Source organism: Chamaea fasciata, unplaced genomic scaffold (assembly GCF_029207755.1).
Source record: "Chamaea fasciata isolate MVZ Bird 193981 ecotype frontalis unplaced genomic scaffold, bChaFas1.0.hap1 SCAF_15, whole genome shotgun sequence".
In the NCBI taxonomy this organism is placed as follows: Eukaryota; Metazoa; Chordata; class Aves; order Passeriformes; family Sylviidae; genus Chamaea; species Chamaea fasciata.
The window spans coordinates 17,143,434-17,164,114 of record NW_027094100.1 but is presented as its reverse complement, the minus strand read 5'-3'; the positions used below and the strand labels follow the sequence as shown (position 1 = coordinate 17,164,114).

Sequence of the window (20,681 nt, the reverse complement as noted above, 5' to 3'; positions counted from 1 at the left end):
GCAGTGTCCCCAGCCCACCAAAAACGTCAGGATGAGGGTTTTGGGGTGTGCTGGTACAATCTCTCCACCCAGAGAGGCGATTCTGCATGGGGGAGAGCTCACTGCAGCCACACACCCTCCACGTCCTTTGCAAGCCCAACCAAAGCAGCAGCAGCCATGGGAAGTGAAGCCTCGTAACCACTCAAAGCACTGAAAGCCTGGACACTCCGTGGCCAAGGAAAGGGATGCAGGAAGGTGCAGTTGTGACAGGATGAGAAATATATACACAGGGAGGAGAAAAGCAACAGGAGCTTTGTGCTTCCCAGGAGAAAAGCAACAGGAGCTTTGTTATCTCGGGGTAAGTAAAAGCACGAGCCAGTCAGTGAGTCAGCGCTGGGCACAGCGGCAACGCCCGATGGGGAACACAGCAAAGCAAGTGAATACTGCACGAGCCTCACAGCTCTGGCTTCGAGAGACCTTCCCCTTAATAGCACCTGGGCTGATGCCAAGTGTTCCTTGATGATCTATTTACTCTAAGAAATCATTTTCCCTAAATAAGAGGAGCCTGTTACTGCACCCTTCTTCACGTGAGCCTGGAAAAGGCAGCGCCCCGCAGCTCCTGTGGCCTCATCTCCATGGTGATGCACCAACACACACACACTGACTCCAGCGAGAAGGCAAACCTCCCCAAGGGGAAGGCTGAACCTCCCCAAAGGAGAGGCTGAACCTCCCCAAAGGGGAGGCTGAACCTGGCAGAGCTCTCATCAGCATGAGCCCGGGGACAAGGTGTGCTGCAGGTGTTGGCACCAGGGCCTTCCCGAGAAGCAGAGCATGTCAGCCTACAAGCAGGCTGGAAATAAAGAAAAGCTTGCAAGGGCACCTCTGGATCCATTTTATAGGAAAACAGTAGATTTCCAGCTGCTGTCCGTGCCAGGGAGCAGCAACTGAGAGACCAGTTCCTGTAGTTCTCATCAGTGAATCAATTATTTATAGGAAGAAGGTTCAGCATATAATCACTGAAAGCTGTCAACTTCCAGCCCACGCACAGCTTCCTCTGTGGAAACAGAGCTGCTGCTCTGTGAACCAGGGACTCCTCACCCCTGCATGTCACAGGATTAAAATGAGCAGCTGTGGCACAAGGGGATCCATCACACCACAGCAACAACAAGCACTGGCACCCCAAGGCACTAACAGCACTCAGCAACATCAGGCAAAAACCACAGAAACACAGCAAATGCAGCCCAGGATCCTTCCTAAAGGAAAAATATGGTGGTAAAAGGGCAAAAGTTGTGATGTAACAGAGCTGTCACATGGAGCAGGTGGGGAAGGAGACTGACCAGGCTCTGTGGGGCCCGACTGTGGAAGGCAAGGCAAGCACAGCACTCAGGCACCAGCCCAGTGCCCTCCTACCCCCACACCAAAGCCTCTGAACGGATCAACACCTCAGAGCCACCCACCTGCACACCCCCAAACGCTCTCCCATCAGGAGATTCTGGCTTTGTGCTTCCTAGGCTGTGGCAAAGCCTCCCCTGACACTTAAAAGCAGCACAAGCAGCTTGCACAGAGGATGGAGATTGCTGAGGCTCCGCAGCCTTCCCGGGGTGGGAGCAATGTGAGAGTGCCACAACCAGTGGGAGCATGCCAAGAGCAGGGCAGACAGAGGTTAAAAATGAGCAGGCTTCACACTCCCGGGTATTGCAGGAAACGTGCTCATCCTCAGCTCGCCAGCACTCTTCTGAACACAGCCAGAATGAGGTGTGAACCTTTAAAACACACAAGAGTGCTGCTCCCGGTTTGCTGGAGGAAATAAAGGGAATGGGACGCCCAATAGGGAGGAGGGAGCACAGCACAGGCACCTCTGAAAGTGCCCTGCTTCTGCAGTTCAAGGTTAAACACCTCCTCCTTTGCACTCATTTCTGAATCTGCCTCTCTCTAAAGCTGCACCAGGTAATTAGAATCATTAGAACTATTATTAGACCATAATATTATTATAGCATTTTTGCTACACTTGACATCTGTTGGCTGATAGATTTAACTGGTACATAAGAAATAACTGTGCAGAGATTTCTTGCAAATGAGCACCAACACGGAAGACATTAAAGCATTCTGCATTCAAAAAGTTAATTTTATGGAAGTATGGTTGAAATAAAAATTCTAAAATTAAGTTAAACCTTTAAAACCTCTTGTTAAAGGAATTATTGGGGCGTAAAGTAGACAACCATTAAAAAAATCCTGACTTTTATTTAGATGTTTAAAGGCATATATGTGGCCTGGTATCTCCTTCAGATCAACATACGCACCTTCTTCCCATCTACTCCAGAGATTTCTAAACCATCCTTCCATCTTCCTTTCCCTCTCTCTGCAGCAGGCACTCGAATTATTTGGGCAGAGTCTGACTGCACAGGGAACCAGTATAATCAGGGCTCTTACAACCTGCTGTCTGCAAATCCTATGGAATTATCAGCAAACACACATCTAGAATAAAATACAGCTTCCTGCAGCCCATGAAGCCCAAAGGGCTTTGCAAACTAGACTTGGGATGCAATTTATCCACCACTGAGATTCAGCTGTAATCCAGAGTGGAACACAACCTTTCCATCCATATCTAACTACAGCACATAGCCCCCTGGAGAAAAGTAAGGAAGAATCCAACAGAAGACATAGGAGTGTTTTAGGAAGACTGAATTTTCTCCCCTGGAAATGAAATTAGGTCAGGGCACCCACCAAGTTGGACTCAATGATGCTTGTGGGTGCCTTCCAACTCGGAATATTCCACGATTCTATGACTCTACCATCAGCCATGGACCAATACAGGAGAACAAAGAGGTCACAGTGTCTCCATCCTGTTGATGGTGTCCCTGAAGCACAGCTGGACCGAACAGCTGGGTACCACAAGTTACCAGCCTGGACAGGAGGAAGACACGAACACCACAGAGGAATCCTATGTCATCCTTAAATTCGGTGGGGCCCAAATTTCACCCCACAGTCACACCCATGTGCAAAGAAAGATGGAATCACGGCTGGAAGAGCACTTCAGAAAAGGACCAATTCTTAAACCTGAGGCAGCTGAGCCCAGCAGCTCAGTACTCACATAATTCAGACAAGGTAGAGCTGCTCCTGCTTGGGCAGTGACGTTTGCTCCAGGGAAATCTATTTCAGCTCAAGGAACTCCTCTTCCTTAAGCAGCTGGCACTGAGGGGACAGCAGAGCCCTGGTGCAATGAGGTATCCTGCAACCACTCCCACCGTGACACACTATTTAGGAGTAAAAATGAGTATCATTAATTTCTTCAGAGCAAGTAGTTTTATCTTTTCCAGAGAAGAGCAAGCACACAAGGAATTTGGAATTGCTTGAGGAGAAAAATGTATTTTTGCTACCTTAGTCACAGACAAGCCCAGCTCTCACTGAGGAGACACCGATGGAGAAACAAAGGGGAGCAGGAGACGGACACAACTTCCCCCATGCACAGCCCACTGCTGAGGCAGCTCTGAGTGGGAAGCAGGGCTGAGGATTGCCTGGGAGCTGTGCCAGTCCCAGCAAGCGTCAGCAAGAAGCCCCAGGTAAACGAAGTTCATGAAAGCTCTCAAAAATCACCTAAGCCTTCAGAAGGAGAGCACAATCCCCCACTACAGAGACCTGCCCATCACACCTCTGACCAGCACAAAGCAGGCTTTGCACTCTATCCACCTGATGCTTTCAAAAGCCAGAGGAGCTGGGTCTGGGCGAGCTCACCTTAATGAGGCCCAGTGCTCATTACTAGCTACGAAAAAAAGACCAATCAAAGCAACTCAACCCCACGCACTTGAGGGGTAGCTCTCAGCAATTCCCTGTCACCACAGGAGAAATCCTTGTGTATGGGCCCTGGGAGCTCAGCCCAGGTCTGCTTCTGTTCATCCTTCCCATTAATGGTTTGAACAACGAAAGAGAAAGCACTTTTATAAAACCTGAAAGGATGCCCAGGAGTTAAGAGCTGGAAGCACTCTGGAGGTCATGATCGGAATTGATAAACTGAAGAAAATTTCCCAAAACACCCACAAATCAATACAAAGAAGAGCAAGGAAAACAATGCAAAGAAGCGCCTTTGGAAACAGCACAACCAGAGATCAAGCACACAAACAGAGTCCAGGGTAAAGCTCTCCAGACAGAGGGAACCTGGGGAAAACTGAGGACCAGACTAAATGTGCCAGCGCTGTGACACCATGGCTCCAAAGAACATCCCTCTGTGATCCAGGAACATAAAATGCCCACTTCTGGGCTCTGTGCTGGCTATCACCTCTGAGTCACAGACAAACCAGAGGGTCTGGGCAGCCAGCAGAGCCATCAGCAGTACAAAACATGCTGTCCCATACCAGCTGTGGAGGACCTTCTCCATCGCTGCTCCCTCCAGGGCCGGTACCAGCTCTCAGATTTTAACAGGCTTTACTTACAAGGACAAGCAGCCAGGGGCTCCTTGTTCTTTGAAGGCAAGAGACAAACTGGCTGCTCAGTGTGCTGCAAGGGCAAGTTAGGTGAGCTGTCAGCCTCTCTGAGACTGGGATTTCATCAAGGCCCACAGGGAACTGGGCCCAGTCCCGATCTGCACTACCATCCACCACTGTCCTGGAGAGGAGTATCTCTCACCTGGCTCAGGACAGGGCCACAGACAAGGAGACTCTTTCAGCCCTATATTTCATTTTGCCATCCTCCATTTGGCTAGTCCTACAGCGGTGGAAAAGCCAAATGAACAGCTTTCTCTTCCCCAAAATACAACAGAACTCCTCATCCTGCTGAGGGGCACCCACACACACCGCAGACTGAGCGCCACCGTGACCATTTCCGTTCATGCCTTCGTCATCCCTCATAAACGAAGCTCATCCAGCTGCATTTGCCACCTCGCTGCTGCAGCAGAGAAGCCGGCAGGGAATGGGATGCTGCCCTGGGGAAGGGCACGGCTTCCCAGCTCTCCTCCTCCCCTTCCACCCCACACAGCCCCACTGACCTCTGCGACTGCCTGAAGCCCACAAGGGCCATCACCCAGCCCTGCCTACCCCAAACACCTTAATCTGAGGGGACAGTTGTTAAAAGCCATTGAAGTCATTGCCACAAAGTGTCACAAAGCAGGCAACAACAGCTGGTGCCACCAGAACACAGCTGCACCAAACCCAACCGGCAGCTTGGGAGAAATCCAGCAAGGGGGCAGAAGTTACCAATCTCACACAAAAGCAGGGCTTAGCTCTCAGGAACATTTCAGATTTCCCAAAGACTCAGAGGGATTTGGGGTTTTGCTGAGCTGCCTCATGAACCACAGCCAGAATGGATTTGACAAAGCCTCGGTAAGCAGGCGCCGTCTCCCTTTGCAGGGCTGCTTCCCAGAGATCCCCAGCATTGTGTCACTTCCCACTTCAGGTGCTAAGAATATCTGTGTGTTCATAAAAAATAGCAACCAGCTATTGAGAACTTATCAACAAAGCCCTCGACAAATCTTAATTAAAGCTGATTCACCTCCCTCACGAGCCCGAGGTAAGCGTTATTTCTCAGAGGAGAACGCGGAGTGTAAGAGCTCAGGTGGGTTCTAAAAGCCATGGAGAGAGTCAGTAGCACAGAGGATTAGCACAAAGAGAGGCTGACTGTTATCCCTCAATTTATCCCAATAATCCACTGCCTCACAAACTCTCAAGGCATGGCTGCTATGCTTTCAACCCCACCTGCCCAACCCAAGCAGAAGCAGAGACAGGTTTGGGGGTGCTGAAGTTCTCCAGATGTTTTATTGCTCAGGCAAAAGGAATTCTCCATTGTAAAAATGAAAAGGTGGTGGCAGTAGCACCAGCCCTGCTCTTGTGCTGTTTCAGGAGACAGGGACAACACTGTGGGTTCAGAGGCTGCTCTCACAGTTCACCAGGAATTGTTTCCAGCTGATTTCTCTCAAAGAATCGTATTCATATCCCTTCAAATTTAGTAAATACACGGTCACACAGACAGCAGCCTCCAGGAACTCGCAACACTGCTCTCTCACCTCTGGCAGCTGGACTCCTACACTCAAGTTTCTGGGACAGTATTTTGAATACTTCCACCACAGAAATGCCCGAGAGGCTGCTGAAAAACAAACTGGACCAGACTGGGTCATTTTAAGGCAGGGTTGGGGGAAAGAAAAGACAGAAGATTACAAGTCCATTCGTAACAATGCTACTCCCAGAGAACAAATTAATTCAAACGATCACAGGGAGCAGGAACACTGCGGCAGCACGTTCGCTAAATGACAGGGTGTGTCATCGTCTTCTAACATCCTCTGGAGACATATCTGCACTCAAAAGGTTCCTGCCGGGCTGTGCACGGAGCAGCCTCTTCCACAGACAGCTCCACCACAAAAATGCCTCTGCAGATTATCCTCCTTTGGCAGGCAAACTAAGCAGCACGGTGCAGGCAGCTCTGCCGCTGCGCCGCACTTGGACTGGGTTACTTCTAACAGAAAAACACTGCAGAATAACTAACTTGGCCGTAAGAAATTGTGTCTAGAGAACTTGGTGTAAACCCAGACCCTCCCGAAGGTGGGCGGTGTCAGAGCTCTGCCAAAGATCACTCCTAAGGCAAGGTTAGTCAACCATCAAAATTAAACATTTTAAGGCAACATTCCAAACAGTGTTTATATACAAAATCCCACTTGCTCAACGTTCCCTTCCTGGCCTCGTGCAAAGCATACTTTTACCAGCCCTCCAGCCAGAGATCCATATGCAGGCTTGTACCAAAACAATTAAAACCGTTTTTAAATTCAGACCTCGTGTTACAGAGCGCACGCCCTCAAGAAACATCCATTTTAATATCCAGAGCTGCTCCCGTGGTTCCAGCATGTTTTTATTCCACAGCACCCTGGGCACACAGTAGGCCGGAGGTCAACACGGCCCAGCCTCGTGCTCCGGGCAGGATCCAAACTGTGCCCATTGGGGCGAACTTACGTGTAAATGTTTATGCTGAAAACCCCCAGTGCAAGGGCTCCCTGTCCTGTCCCCACCGTGTGCCTAAGTGCCCGTCACAGGGCCCGCGTTTGCGGTCCCTGCGGCAGCACTGCAGCCGCAGCAGCCGCCTGTCCTGCCAGCCCTGCCCAAGCCCCCGGGGCCGCGCCGTCCCCAACAGCGCAGCCACGGCCGCCCTTACGGGAACCGGGGCGGCGGGCCGCCCCCACTCCGGCAAGGCCTCACCGCCGGCTTCGCGAGCGCGAGCGCAGCACAGGGGAGGCAGCGGCCGGCGTCCACGGGGCCAGGAGCGGGGCTGTGTCCCTGTGCCGGTCCCGGGGCCCCGACCCGGCGTTCGGGCCCGGCCCCCACGGGGCGGCAGCACCACCTCCCACCACAACCCCCCCAGCGCGACTCACCGCTCCGCACTGCGCACGCTCCGCCCGGCCCCAGCCGCCCCGCCCCCGCCCTGGCTCCAGCCAATCAGCGCCGTTCTTGGCCCGGCTCCTGCTCTTGGCCCCGCCCTACCCAGTCAACACGGCCCCCAGTCTCGGCCGCACCCCGTGACCCGCCCCGGCCTTGGCCCCGCCCCGGCCTTGGCCCCGCCCCGGCCCGGCCCCGCCCCGGCATTAGCCCCGCCCCGGTCTTGGCCCCGCCCCTAGCCCCGCCCGTGAGGCGGCGGCGGTGGTCATGGTGGTCGGGCGCCGCCGCGCCCCGGGCCGCGTTCGCCGGGCGGATCTGAGCCGTGTCCCGGGCCGATCTGAGCCGTGTCCGCGGCTGCGTTCGCCGGGCTGAGCCGTGTCCCTTGTCCCGGGCCGGGCTGAGCCGTGTCCCGGCTCGGGCCCCGGAAGCCGGGGCTGCGCTGGGCGGGCAGGAGCCTCCCTGTGTGTGGGAACGGCTGTCCCGGGCGGCGGGCAGGAGCCCCGTCCTGGAGGATCTGTCTCTCAGAAAGGGACTGACGGGACTGCCTGGCGGGGGCCGCCTCTCTGCACCGTATTAGGTTGGACTTCTGGAGGAATTTCTCCATGGGAAGGGTGGTCAGGCCTTGGCAGGGGCTGCCCAGGGAGGTGTTGGAGTTCCCGACCCTGGAGATGCCCAGGGAAGGTGTGGAGGTGGCACTCAGTGCTCTGGGCTGGTGACAAGGTGGGAATATCTGGGATGGTCGCTGGGGATCAGGAGGGAATATTCACAATGATCAGGAGATGTTGGCCTTCCACATCACATTGTCCCTGCCACAGGCTACTTCAACGCCCCGTTTATTTTTCACAGGTTTTGAGGAAGGTAGTGAGGTTTCAGGTAAATACAAGGGTGTAAATTCTCAGCCTTGGCACCCCTGGCTGATGCTGAAATGAGGTGAGAAAGTCAGAGAAGGCACAGGGAGCTCACTGGTCCCCTCACCTTGTTCACTCAAAGCACTCTGCTGATTAAAATCATGCCAAAGTATTTCCCACCCCTCTCCCAACTGCGACTGAGTGATGGCATTGCAGAAATGATGGAAAATCAACAGCCGTGAGCTGTGCAACCCTCCCTGGCAAGGGCTGGGCTGTGGCTGAGGAACAGGCCATGGGATCCACTGCACAGCAGCCAAAACTAACCTGCCAGCCCCAGAATTAAACCTGCAGTGCTTAATTATCCAGTGAAAGATGCTCAGCGACATCGGGGGACCTGTCCCTGGGCCACTGTCCCCATGGCTCTGCTCACCTGTGCTGTGTTTCACTGCTGGCACTCACAGAGATCCTGGAGGCAAGAGACTGACTGCAAGCAAATCTCAGTTCTCCTTGCCAGTAATTGAATATTTTCAGTCTTTCCAGGTTGGTTGTAAACATCTCAAAAACGTAATCTGGAATCAAATCCCTCAAAGCCTGTCAGGAGTGCACCGGAGCTTTGTTGATGTTTATGATTTTTGTTGGGGTTTATGGTTTCTCACGTGATTGCTGCCTCAGTGTAACTCCTGGCCTTTGGAGGAGTGAAAGCACTTCCGTACTCCAGCCTTTTCCTTCTCCTTTTGGGCTCCACACACCAATCCCAAGGCTGGCAGCCAGGCAGGACCGGTGTCTCTGCTTGCAGCCCAAGAGCCAAATGTCAGCTGGGGCACTGGGAAGAGGATTTCCTCCCTGCTTGTCTCAGGGTGCTGGCACACCAGCCACCAGGCAGTTTGGGAAGCCTCACTGAGATGCTTAGTCCATCCAGAGAGGAGCACTGCTGCATCCCTGGGCAGTCCCAACTGAATCCCACGTCTGAAACCACTCCCACGTCAAAACTGTAAGAAAATATACTCTGCACATATTACCTTCTGCATCTCAAGTTCCTTTCTTTGGTCTGATGAGGTGGAGGGCTTTTTCCAAAGGTATTAGAGAAGATGGGTGTGAGAGAGTAATTTGGGATTGGGAGTAATTTTTCATCAGTATACTTTAAAGACAATCACAGCACTAGGAGGGAGGCCTAATTATGGAGTTGTGTAATTAGTTTTTATGTCACTGCAATTATTCTGTTGGCTACATATAAAGAACATGGGAAAATGCAGCACTTAATTTTAAATCAAGACTTGATTCTCTTTTAGTAGGTAATTGATGTTGATCACATCACTTAGCAGCAACTATAAAATGTGCTATTTAGATTGTAAAAGGATGAAGAAAAGGACTAAGCAGATAGGTAATTGATGAATCGTGGGCAGCATTGGTGGGAGGCAGCACGAATCTTTCAGCTGGCTCTGTTTGCAGCTGCTCCTGGGCTTCATTAGTGCCCCAGGCGTTAAGGAGCACAGAGCCCCTGTCCCAGTCCCACAGCATCGCTTGTCCTGAACCCCAGCAGGAACAGGGCAACTGCACTCCATGGAATTGATCCCTCCTGGTTAAACCCCTTCCTTTATGGAATTCAGATTTTCTAGAGGAAGAGGCATGTGGGTTTGTGCCCAGATCTGCCACATGCTCATCCAGAAGCCACCAGGCTCCTCTCCTCAAGGCTTTTAGGCTTCTCCAGTAGCTCAGTTGTGGCGATGTGTCCCAAATTTGGTCACAAATGAAATTACCTGACTGGAGCTAAACACACCCAGAGATGTAATTGGACATTTAAGTCCAAAAGCAAAACTAAGTCACGAGGTGCCATTGCTGTGAAGCCTCACAGTGCTGCCCCTCAACAGGTAACTCAGTTTTTAGTGAATTTTTCATCCTACAAATACTTGCAAGTAGTTTTGGCTGGGGGAAGACCCAGAGAAAAGCCATGGATGCTGTTTAACACAGCAAGGCAAAGACATCCAGAGGGTTCAGTTGCCCTTTTCCCTCTGGCAGGATGCCGCCAGCAGAGAGATGTCTCTTCTGGATACGAAGCAAACCCTACAGGCTGCAGGAGACTCATGAGGTCGCATTTCCAGGTGGCAGGTCCAGGCTTTGCACTCCACACTTGCACCAAAATAGATGGATTTGTGGCCAGACAAGCCACTGGATAGAGTCCTACCAGGATTTTTAAGTTAAACACTTTTCCCCTCCAGCCCTTCCTTCCCCTCAACCTTTTTTTTTTGTGTGCTGTAGCAAAATATGAGATGTAATTCGGGCTCCAGTGGGTGTAATTGTTGAACAGCCTGCCCCGGCCGGCCTCACTGCTGCCAGAGAGCTGCCCACGGCCACTTTCCGTGCTGACACAATGAAATGCATTTTTACAGCCCAAGACGTGAGTCATGACCCAGCCTGAGTTCAGAGCAGAGCGTTTTTGCAGTACATGTGACTCCAGAGAGGCCAGAGGGGAAGCCTGGGCTTGAGATGGGATGGCATCACAGCTGCAGAGTTTCCCCCGTCATTTTTAAAAATGCTTTTTCTCACCCATTTTGTGTGCCGGGCCATGAAGGCCATTGCAGGACTTGTTCTGCCATGTCAGCAGCAGCCTCTCCGAATTGCCGCGCAGATCAGATGGGGCCAACTCGCAGCCTCTTATCACCACCAGCACAAATCCTATTTCATTCACTGCCAACAAAAGAGACTCATCCAAGGGCTTTTGCCGTCATTCCTTCGGAGGCTCTGGAGTTTTAAGCGGGATGCGATGAGCCCAGGGGCCATCCCTGCTGTAGGAAGGGCTCTGCCAGCGGCGGTGCAGCACAAGGTTCACGGGTGAGCTGCTGCCCACGCAGCAGTGGCACAGCTCGGGGTCAGCATCCCGCTGGGTGACAGCCCCTGATGGTTCCTCTCCCTCTGGGCCGTATCTCCAGGACAGCTCTGTCCTTGTGGGAGCTTCAATTGCGGGACGGAGGGCGGGCTGTGCCTGGTGGCTGCAGCGTTCCACTCCCGGTTATTAACAGCGCCGTTCGGCACCGCCAGCGCTTGGCCGCAGGGTCCCCCGGGCTGCCCTCGCTCGCTCCCGCCTGACACCGGCTTTGGATTAAATCAGCGAAGCCTACACGGTGAAAACTTCCCAGCGCTCTCCTCCGGAGCTGGGCAGAAATGAGGGGAAAGCAGGGAGGAGAATAAAGCCCGGAGTGAGAGCACGGGGACCTACAGGTACAGGAGTGGCGTGAAGGGAAACTCAAGTTTTCAGTGCCACCAGCTCAGCTGTGACCAGGCAGGGACAGTGACCACAGGGATGCTTTCTGGAAGCCGTCATGCCAAATGACCTGGGCAGGGGCCTTTATGGGTGCCCAGGCAGGTATCTGGGTGAAAAATAAAGTCAGCAGCACGGAGGGCCATGCAGGCAGCAAAGAGACAGTTCAATCCCCTGCCTCCTCCCCATGGAACAGACCCTGGTCACAGACACACAGTCCTGGTTATCCCTCAGCAGAGTCAGACTCCCTTGGCCTGGGGGCACTGTGGGGAGAAAATTGCAGCAAAAGGGATGGGGCAAGCAAGGTCCACAGGGACTTCTGTAAAGGACTAGAAGGGAAAGAGCAACAGCTGAAGAGCTGGGTGTGTGCAGTATGGCGAAAGGCTTTAATTTGCACAGAATTCTAAATCCATTAATCACAGGGACATTTGGGTATGAAAACCTCCCTCTCATTTAATACTGAGGTTTGTCCAAGAAGGTAATAACCATTTGGGAGGGAAGTGGGGAGGGGCAAGGTGGGACAGACTGAAGCCATGGGCTTATTTCCAGGGAGAGAAGATCAGCCCATAACAGCGTGGAGCCAAGAGAGGGATGAGCGATGAAAAGCACTGGACACAGCAGCCCAGGAGTCACAGTGGCACTGGGGACACTGGTTTCATGAAGGAGGATGCCCCAATGCCTCTTGGCTCTCTAGAGGTTGCCTGCAAAGGCTGGACAAAGCTGCTTGGGTGCCTGGAAGAGAGGGTTTGGGGGTTTAAGAGCAGACTCTGACATCTTCCCTTCCCCTCCACCACAGTCCCTTCCTCTCCGTTCACACTGCTCCAGTGTTCCTTCCCTTGCCCTGAAGAGCTGGGGGCTGTGAGTATCATCCTGGAGGCAGAGGGAAGCTCTGGCTGCATAGCATGGACTAATCCATCCCCTGATCCTCACCTGATGCTTCTCTCAGGCTTAACCTGTTCTGCTTTAATCCCATGTGCTTTCCCAGCAACACCAGGATTGCACCAGACCATCCAAAGTCTCCTCATGTCCCATGATGGTCCCGCAGACCTCAGACTTCCCTGTCAGCCAGCGGGTGAACATAATATCCACAAACCCAGCTGCCTTCCTGGAGCTGTTACCTGTGTTCCTCAAGGGAGGAAAATAGGAAAAATTATTATGCGGCTTCTTCCTCGAGAAATCAATGCGATCTCAACTCACTGTGAAGTTCCCTGACTGTTAGAGATGCTGCACTGGTAAAAACTAACCCTCAGAGGAAAAAGGGTGGGGAAAAAAAGAAAGAAAAATAAATTCCAGTGACTAGACAAGTCTAAAATGTTGCAGAAGGCTAAACTGCCAGGGCTCGGGCTTGTTTGGAAGTCCCAGAGTAGAGAGGGCTGCGCAGTCCAGCTGTTTATCACCCCGCCAAGAATCAGCTGTGATTGTTAATTCTAATTAGAGCTGTTGGGTAAAAGTGTAATCAAGAATTTCCATTAGGAAAAAAAAAAAAAAAACCAAAACCAAAAGCCACATTCATCTAAATTAAAAATTTTGATTCTTAAGAAGGGGGGTAAACGTTTAAGATTTTGGAACAACTCATTTCAGCATTTTCAAGATGAAAAGGGATGTATTTTTGCTGTGAAATACATCATCAATTCAAATCTGTTTTATCTTACAATCTGAAGAGCAAAAAATAGTTTTCAAATCAAAGCAAAAATGGTATTTTTAGGCATTTTCTTTTAAAAAGTCTATCTGGGGGTTTCTGTCTTAATTAAGAATGATTATTTTTCCCTTTTTCTTAATGGAATAATAAACACTGGGTTGATGTGCCCAGCCATCTGTCCCCAGCACCTCACCCCAGGGCTGTGCTCACACCACCTCACTCTGGGTGTCAGCACTGCCTGAAAGCCCTGGGATTTGAGTCAGGCTTTGTAAAACTCACAGAATTAAAGCACGTTCTCTGCTGCCAAGAGACCTGGTGGGGCACTGGAAAGACACAGGTGTGTTTGGTGGGCCTTGAGCAGGTCTGAGTTCCTAAGGGGAGCTGATGGTGGTGCTATGCTCAGGGCAAGGCAGCCGCAACCCCCCTTGTACGTTTGACCCTGTGGTTGATGCCATGGGATTGCCACAGATCCCAGCAGGAGTTTGCATCCTAGGGGATCCTCTCCACAGGATTAGCAGATCACATTTATCACACTGAGAAAGTGGTTTAGGATCTGTTAGATGAATAGCAGAGCTTGTAGTTTGTGATCTGTCTTCTGGGTAGGTGCACTGAAGGAGAGAGAGGACAGAAAAAATGGGGGTTAAATAGGAGCTGGGAGCAGAAGGGGACACCAGGGAAGGAGACTGAGCCAGGGAGAAGCTCAGCAGGAGGAGAGTGGAAGAGGAAGAAAGTAAAGCTCAAGGGCTCTGCCAGAGATGAAATGGAAAAAGAAATTGCTGTGCAGCAGTTTCAGCCCAGAACAGAGCTAGCCGAGTGCATTTTGAACAACAAAACTGCCAGGCTCTGACAGGGCCAGGAGACCCAGGCGGGTGTGGAGGGGGGAAAGGGGGACAGGGGCTGCAGTCCCGGGGCAGGAGGGTCCTACAGGCAGGGCTCCTGAGTGGCACTGCCCTTGCTGCTGGCGCACACACCCCTCTGGCAGGCTGACTGGGGGTTATGTAACTTTTCCAGCCTGCTCTTTCCTCCGGAGCAAGCGAGGCTGCTCTCCAGCTCCATGGTAAGGGAATATCCTGAGCAGCCTTTCCCTGAGCTGCCCAGAGGGACACAGGCAGCCTCAGCCTCTGAGACAGCTGAACAGCAGATCCTGCCCCACTGCCACCCCTGGGGAGCTGGGCTGGCAGAGATGGCACCCAGGACATGGCACCAAGCCCCCATGGGAGGCTGCAGGCCCTTGGCCAGGGAAGATGGTTGGATCACGGGTTCTTCTTGCAGGGAGCAACTGGTGGATGAAGGCTGGAACACCCACTCACATGTGGGAGCAGACACAGGGGATAACACACTGCACTGTGGCTTTATGCACCTAACTCAAAATAAGCTTTCTTTACAAAAAAAAAAAAAAAAAAAAATCCCAAAAATCCCAAAAAACCCAAAAAAACCCAAAACCAAAACCAAAAACCAAACAACAACAACAACAAACCTAAGAAGAATGATTTTTCTCTTCTTTTTAATTTATTTTGAAGTTACAAATTATTGAAAGTCTTCTCACTACTCTCCCAAATCATTGTCAAATGAAGAAAAGGCAGTTCTGCCATCGGTGGTGCTTTGTAACAAAATGAGTCAGATTCATTCCACTTATGATTTGCCCTTGGGTCCCTTTGTACATGTCTTAAACTACATCCTGGCTTGGTCTGATTAGCAGTGTCTCCTTGGGGGCAGAGGACGCCCTGCAAGAGCTGGAGGTGTTGCAGGTCAAGATTAAAGTGCTCTGCATGCCATTCCCTGTCAAAACTATAACTGGCTTAACTCAGTGCAATTAGATGGCTCAGAGGTTACGGAGTAACGGCGGCAGTGTTTCAGTGCAGGTGATTAAAACACAGCCCTGGCATTAAGGGATGTGATTAAAAGGCAGTGTCCAGGCTGAGACCTGGCAGAGAAGCTCAGCAGGCAGGGTTAAATCCACAGCTTCTTCTGGGGTTGGACATCCCAGGGCCTCGAAAAGATCTCTAAGTATCAGCTAAGCCAGCTCAGCTTTTAGGTCTGGAATGCCATCTTGTGATGGCAATGGGGAAGTGGAAATGGCCCCTCTGTGGAGTCAGAGGAGATGATGGAATTACAGAATGGGTTGGGTCAGAAGGGACCATAAAAATAATTTTATTCCTCCCTCTGCCATGGGCAGGGACACCTTCCATTATCCCTGGCTGCTCCATCCAACCTGGCCTTGGACACTTCCAGGGATCCAGGGGCAGCCACAGCTTCTCTGGGCACCCTGTGCCAGGGCCTGCCCACCCTCCCAGGGAACAATTCCTTCCAAATATCCCATCTATCCCTTCCCTCTGGCAGTGGGAAGCCATTCCCTGTGTCCTGTGTCCCTCCATCCCTTATCCCCAGTCCCCCTCCAGCTCTCCTGGAGCCCCTTTAGCCCCTGGAAGGGGCTCTGAGCTCTCCCTGGAGCCTTCTCCTGTGCAGGTGAACACCTTCAGCTCTCCCAGCCTGGCTCCAGAGCAGAGGGGCTCCAGCCCTCAGAGCATCTCCATGGCCTCCTCTGGACTTGCTCCAACAGCTCCACACCCTTCTGACACTGGAGCAGCTCTGCTGGGGGGTCTCACAAGGGCAGAGTAGAGGCGGACAATCCCCTCCTTCACCTGCTGCCTGCTCCTCTGTGAGTGCAGCCCACCACGGGGGTTTCTGGGCTGCTGCTGCATATCGTTGGCTCGTGTCCAGCTTTTCATCCGTTATATCCTCCAAGTCCTTCTCTGCTGGTCACTGGGCTCTTCTCCCAGTCTGTGCTCATGTCTGGGATTGCCCTGAGCTGGGTGCAGCAGCTCAAAGAGTGCCGAATCTCCCAAAAGAGGAAAAGGCAGCATCGAGGCCATGGCTGCCCCGCCACCTCTGCTGTGTGGGAGCCAAGCCAGGCTGGTGTCACTCACGGTGCAGTGCAGGCACAAACGTGTGGAATGTGTCATCACCGTCCCCAGCTGGGACAGACACCGAGGGAACTCTTCTCACCAGAGCCCTGTGGGGCTGGAGGGCTGGAGGTGACCACCGTGGTAAATGATGATGAATATTCACAAATCTTTTCTTCCACAGGTTTACTGAATTTTCTTCCTCTTCGCATAGGAAGAACACTCTGTCTTTTTCTCCAGTGACTGACAGTGTGGCCAAATGGCATTGAGCCAAAATCTGAGCAGTAGGGAAGGATCACAGTACCAACCCTGCAGTGCCAGAGCTGGAGGTGAGCAGTGATGTGGGGCAGGCAGTGAGCCCTGGGCACGGGTGTGTTTGGGGCTGAGGTGACAGTAAAGGCTCTCTCTTGCTGCCACAGAAGCTGCAGACATCAGCTACACAGGGGGATGTCCCACCCCAGACTTGGAGCACACATATTTTGAAGCATTACAGCTCCGCTGCCAGTGCAGATCTCGAGTGGATGCACTGTGCCAGCAGACAGTGCTCATATCCTGGTTTAACCCATCCTGCTAATTCATGGGAGCAAACTCACTCAGATGTGATTCCTCCTTTATGCTGTAACTGAGCATTCACTCGACAGGGGTTACCCAGGCTTCTGGAGCCTGTTGAGTTGCTTTGAACACAAGCTGCAGGGCTGTGCTGGGATGCGGGGAGCTCCGGGGAGGCTGTGTCTAGACTTGAGGAACTCTCCTGAAGGCTGGCTGGGCTTTTGTTTTGTAGTAACTCATTTCTCTAATCTGGCTTGGAACAAAGCATCTCAGTCCCTTCAGGCCCCACCACAACACCTGCAGGAGAAAAGGAGGATCTGTTTAGCTGTTTAGCTGTCACCAAGCCAAGATGAGCAACAGGGACTGGCTGCAGCTGATGCAGAGAGCACATTCCTGTGACAGAAGAGGACTTCACACCCATGGCAGAGCTGCTATATTTCATCTGGTTTGACACTTTTCACCCTAAGTTCACGAATGATGTGCAGGCCTTTGTTTGAGCCCCCCTCTGAGGCCAGCAAGCAGAGGAAAAGCTGTGCTCAGAGGGAATCTGTACTGGGGGGTGAGAAGCTGGTCCTGGCACTGAGAGTTGCTGAGTTCTGGTCTTTGGCACCCACGAAGCTTTTGAAGTATCTCCCAGATCCTGCTGAAAAGGTCTCATTAAAAGAGACAAGGCATATTAATTTGGACCCCATGCTGCACTAATGAATTAAACCGCTTCCAAACCGAAGCTGTGGCTTAAGGTCTTGGCAGAGTCATCATCCATCCCTGTGTAGGCACGTGCCCTTGGCCACAGGCAGTGACACCCCCAGGAACAAGAGCATGAAGTGCTCTGTGTCTGCTCTTACCTGTCCCTCCACCAGACAGCTTTTGCTGTGCTGCACCGGGTATAGCTGGGAAACCTGCTCCCACCAGGTTCATCACTGACAGGGGAAGCAGCAAACTGCTGCTCAGCACCAGCCGCTCTCCCTGCACACAGCCATGTCCGGGGCACAAGAAGCCCAGAGCTTCCCGGGACAAGGCAGGATCAGGCTGAGCCAGGGAGGAGCATTCCGCATCCAGGAAGAATAGCTGCCTGCCTTGGGTCGGGCTGAAAATAGACCGTGAAGCATTTGAAGAAGACGGAGCTGGAATGGATGGTTGCTTGAGGCAAGGCACAGCTCCAGCTGAGTTCAGTGCAGAGCTCTGAGAGCATAAGCACATGAGGAGCATGGGGGAGGGATTCCAGGCTTTCTGGAAAGACCTTGAAGTGTCTCACTGGAGCACAAAGCCCCAGAGAAAAACTTCCTTTGAATGGATCCTCAGCAAGGGAGGCCACAGTTACACTGCTGTGCCTGGACATGGATATACAGAGCACTGGGCTGATGTTAAGGCGTCCAGTGGAGGCCAGGGAATGTCTGGAATTGTGCTTCTCCCAGTGAGGCACTTGGCAGGACCACAGCTTCTTTCTCTGCTTATTTTAGGGCTGGGTTTTTTGCTGCTGGCAGCTGTTTCTGAGCTGACACTTCCACCTCCTGTGCCTGAAGTGAGACATATCAGGGGCAAGCAGAGAGGCAGCTCACCAGCCCTCTCCTTCCCATGAGCTGGTGCTTGAGTTCAGCTCTCCCAGATCCACAGACCCGGCGTTTCCTGCTCTGCCTCTGTCACGGATGCCGGCAGTAAGCAAGGCCAGGCTGGACGGGGCTTGTAGCAACCAGGGACGGTAGGAAGGTGTCCCTGCCCATGGCAGAGGGCGGGATGAGATGATCCTTAAAGTCCCTCCCAGCCCAAACCGCTCTGTGACAGATTATCGAGGGTTTTTCCCCGCCCCGGGGGGAGCGGCCGAAGCGAGCGGGGCGGTGCCTGTGGAATCCCCTCGGCAGCGCGGGCGAGCCCGGCCCTTCTGTGCCCCGCAGCCACGTGGGGAGCCGGCGGCTCCGGGCGGGCCGGGCTCCCTCGGCTCTCCGCCGTCGGGGGAACGAGCGGCTCCGGGCGGCCCGGGCTCCCTCGGCTCTCCGCCCTCGGGGGAACGAGCGGCTCCGGGCGGGCCGGGCTCCCTCGGCTCTCCGCCGTCGGGGGAACGAGCGGCTCCGGGCGGCCCGGGCTCCCTCGGCTGCCGCCATGAGGCGCCGCCGCCGCCATGAGGTGAGGGGCGGGCAGGGGACGGGCGGCGGCGGCAGCGGGGCTGGAGACCGGGGCTCCGGGGACGGAAGGCGCTACCTGAAATAGTTGTATTTTTTTTATTTGGCTGTTTCTGCCGGCTGTTTCTGCAGGGACCGAGGGCGTTGCTCGGCTGTGCTGTTCAGCACTAATTCCTCGGCCTTTGCCTCGGTTTGCTGGCTTTTGTCCTCTGCCAGAAGCCGGGCCGCTGCTGTTGAGCTTTATGAATAGAGATGGAGTTAATGGCTTATTCGGCATGTTTCTGCTGTCCCCTCTTTAGGCCTTCAGCCGGCGGGGGGGTGGCGGTGACCCGGAGCTGTGGGTGGCCGGGAGCCGCCCCAGGGAGCAGCGCTGAGGTGACCCGAGCCCGCCGTGTGTGGAAGCCCCGAGTCGTGCCGCGCTCGCACGGCCGAGGAGGCGTCTCCGGGAGGGCAGCAGAGCCTGCCGAGGGCAGATGTGAAGGGACAACCTGCCCGTGCCGCGCAGGGACAGCTCTGGAGCAACGTGGGTGAGGTGTGACCACGAGCCAACGAGGGGAAACGGGAAAAAAGGTTGGGTTTTCTGTCTCGAATTAACTAAAAGGCCTCTGCTGGCTCTTTTGTGCTAGCCTCAGGTGCTCGGGGTGGAAATAACATGGTTTATCCAGCGATAGGTTTAGCTTATCTATTCCTCTTGCTGGATAGAGCCTTGTTGAGAGTTGGCATCACCAGAGAGGCGCCTCCATTTTTTTCTGCCCTGTAAACCCCCCAGGTTTTTGTTTGTTTTTTTCTCCCAGCAATAAGTCAGCTGCTCGTGGCTGCTCAGTGCCTGTGCCAGCGTTACGCTGCTGGGAGAGAAAGGTGCTGCTGAGCTCTCCTGGCACCAGCGGGGCCGTCCTGGCACTCAGTGGTGCCAGGTTTTGGCAGCACTCTGCATCTCCTGAGAGAGTGGAGTAACTCCTGCCCGTGGAGTTAGAGCCTAGTCTAGATGCGGACAACACAAGAAAATGGAAAGTTCTGTTGCAGATACTGTAACGTGCAACTTTATATAAAAATGAGTATCACCTAATTAACTGCTCTGTGCTAAGGGTTGAATAGGGGTCCTCTTTTCAACTGTCTGTTGGGTTTTTATTACAGGTAAATTGTTGGTGTGGGACTTGCTGGAGTAGCAGCAGTGGTCAGAAGAAAAGCTGTTGATGCTGCTTCGAAGATCCTTGTTTGAAAGGTATTGGCAAGATGGAAACCTGGAGCCCGCAGTTTAAACAGGGCAGCTGGAGAAGAATTTGTTCTCCAGGATGTGGATGTAGGAATTTGAAACATAAAAAGGTGGTTTGGGGCAAGGTATAATAGGAATTATGTGTACAATTTATTGTTAATCTCCTTTCGCTGCTTGTTTAAAATATATTTTTATGTGACCTCAATTAAAGGCATTTATATTTAAGCTTGCTCAGTTTGCTTCTCATTATCTCACAAGGCTGTTGGGTGCAGCAGGATTTGAGAGTGATGTTGAATCCTTTTGGGAGACAGGAGAGGCTGTAGTGAGGCACCAGATCTCATGCCTAGGCCTGGGGGGACGTGAGCCCTTTTAGATGACCATAGGGATTCAGACAAAAACGGTGTTCAAATGCAAAAGTTGGAATCAAGAGTGTTTTGCTCTCTTGAAGATGAGATTTGGATCCCTTTGGATTCCATGCAGTCTTCTGGGAAACCCTGGGTTTGTGAAATAGTCCACACTCCTTAAATGTCCCTGACACTGTTAGTTTAACCATGAGCCCTTCTGCCACCTGCATATCTGGAGTTTCAAACGCAGATTTTATACTGCACATGGGAATAGTTGTTAAAATACTCAACATCAGGGAAGAAAGGTTTTTCCTGGTCGAAGCCAGAGTTCTATTGTTTCTGTAGGAACAATTCCAACACGCTTTCTCCATGGATTTATGTTGTACCCAGGATTTTTCCTCTTTCCCAGGTGGGTGCCACAGGGCTGGGGGTGCCTGCTGGCAGCCAAGGAACACTCACTGTGTCAGGGGCTCTGCTGCTGGAC

The 20,681-nt window shown here is 52.7% G+C and overlaps 1 protein-coding gene, 1 long non-coding RNA gene and 1 other non-coding gene across 5 annotated transcripts in view; 2 read left to right on the top strand and 1 right to left on the bottom strand.

Moving 5' to 3' along the window:
* Window positions 1-7,348, bottom strand: part of SIL1 (SIL1 nucleotide exchange factor) — a 94,723-nt gene extending 87,375 nt beyond the window's left edge. Inside the window, exon 1 of one of the 2 annotated variants that reach the window (XM_066197016.1) lies at window positions 7,325-7,348. The gene's annotated coding sequence lies outside the window, so the exon portion shown is untranslated. Of the gene's footprint in view, window positions 1-5,971; window positions 6,044-7,324 lie in introns of those variants that run through there. The other variant, XM_066197017.1, reaches the window with a different exon arrangement.
* An 11,052-nt stretch (window positions 7,349-18,400) lies between these two features.
* LOC136297246 (uncharacterized) lies at window positions 18,401-20,083 on the top strand. Of its 2 annotated transcripts, none has more exons than XR_010723110.1 (3): window positions 18,401-18,644; window positions 18,940-19,210; window positions 19,775-20,083. It is a non-coding gene; the product is annotated as an uncharacterized lncRNA (long non-coding RNA). The 2 variants fall into 2 exon arrangements; XR_010723111.1 differs by lacking the exon at window positions 18,401-18,644 and adding an exon at window positions 18,806-18,830.
* On the top strand, window positions 19,430-19,636 carry LOC136297609 (small nucleolar RNA SNORA74). Its single transcript, XR_010723198.1, has one exon. It is a non-coding gene; the product is annotated as a small nucleolar RNA SNORA74 (small nucleolar RNA).
* Window positions 20,084-20,681: the final 598 nt, after the last annotated feature.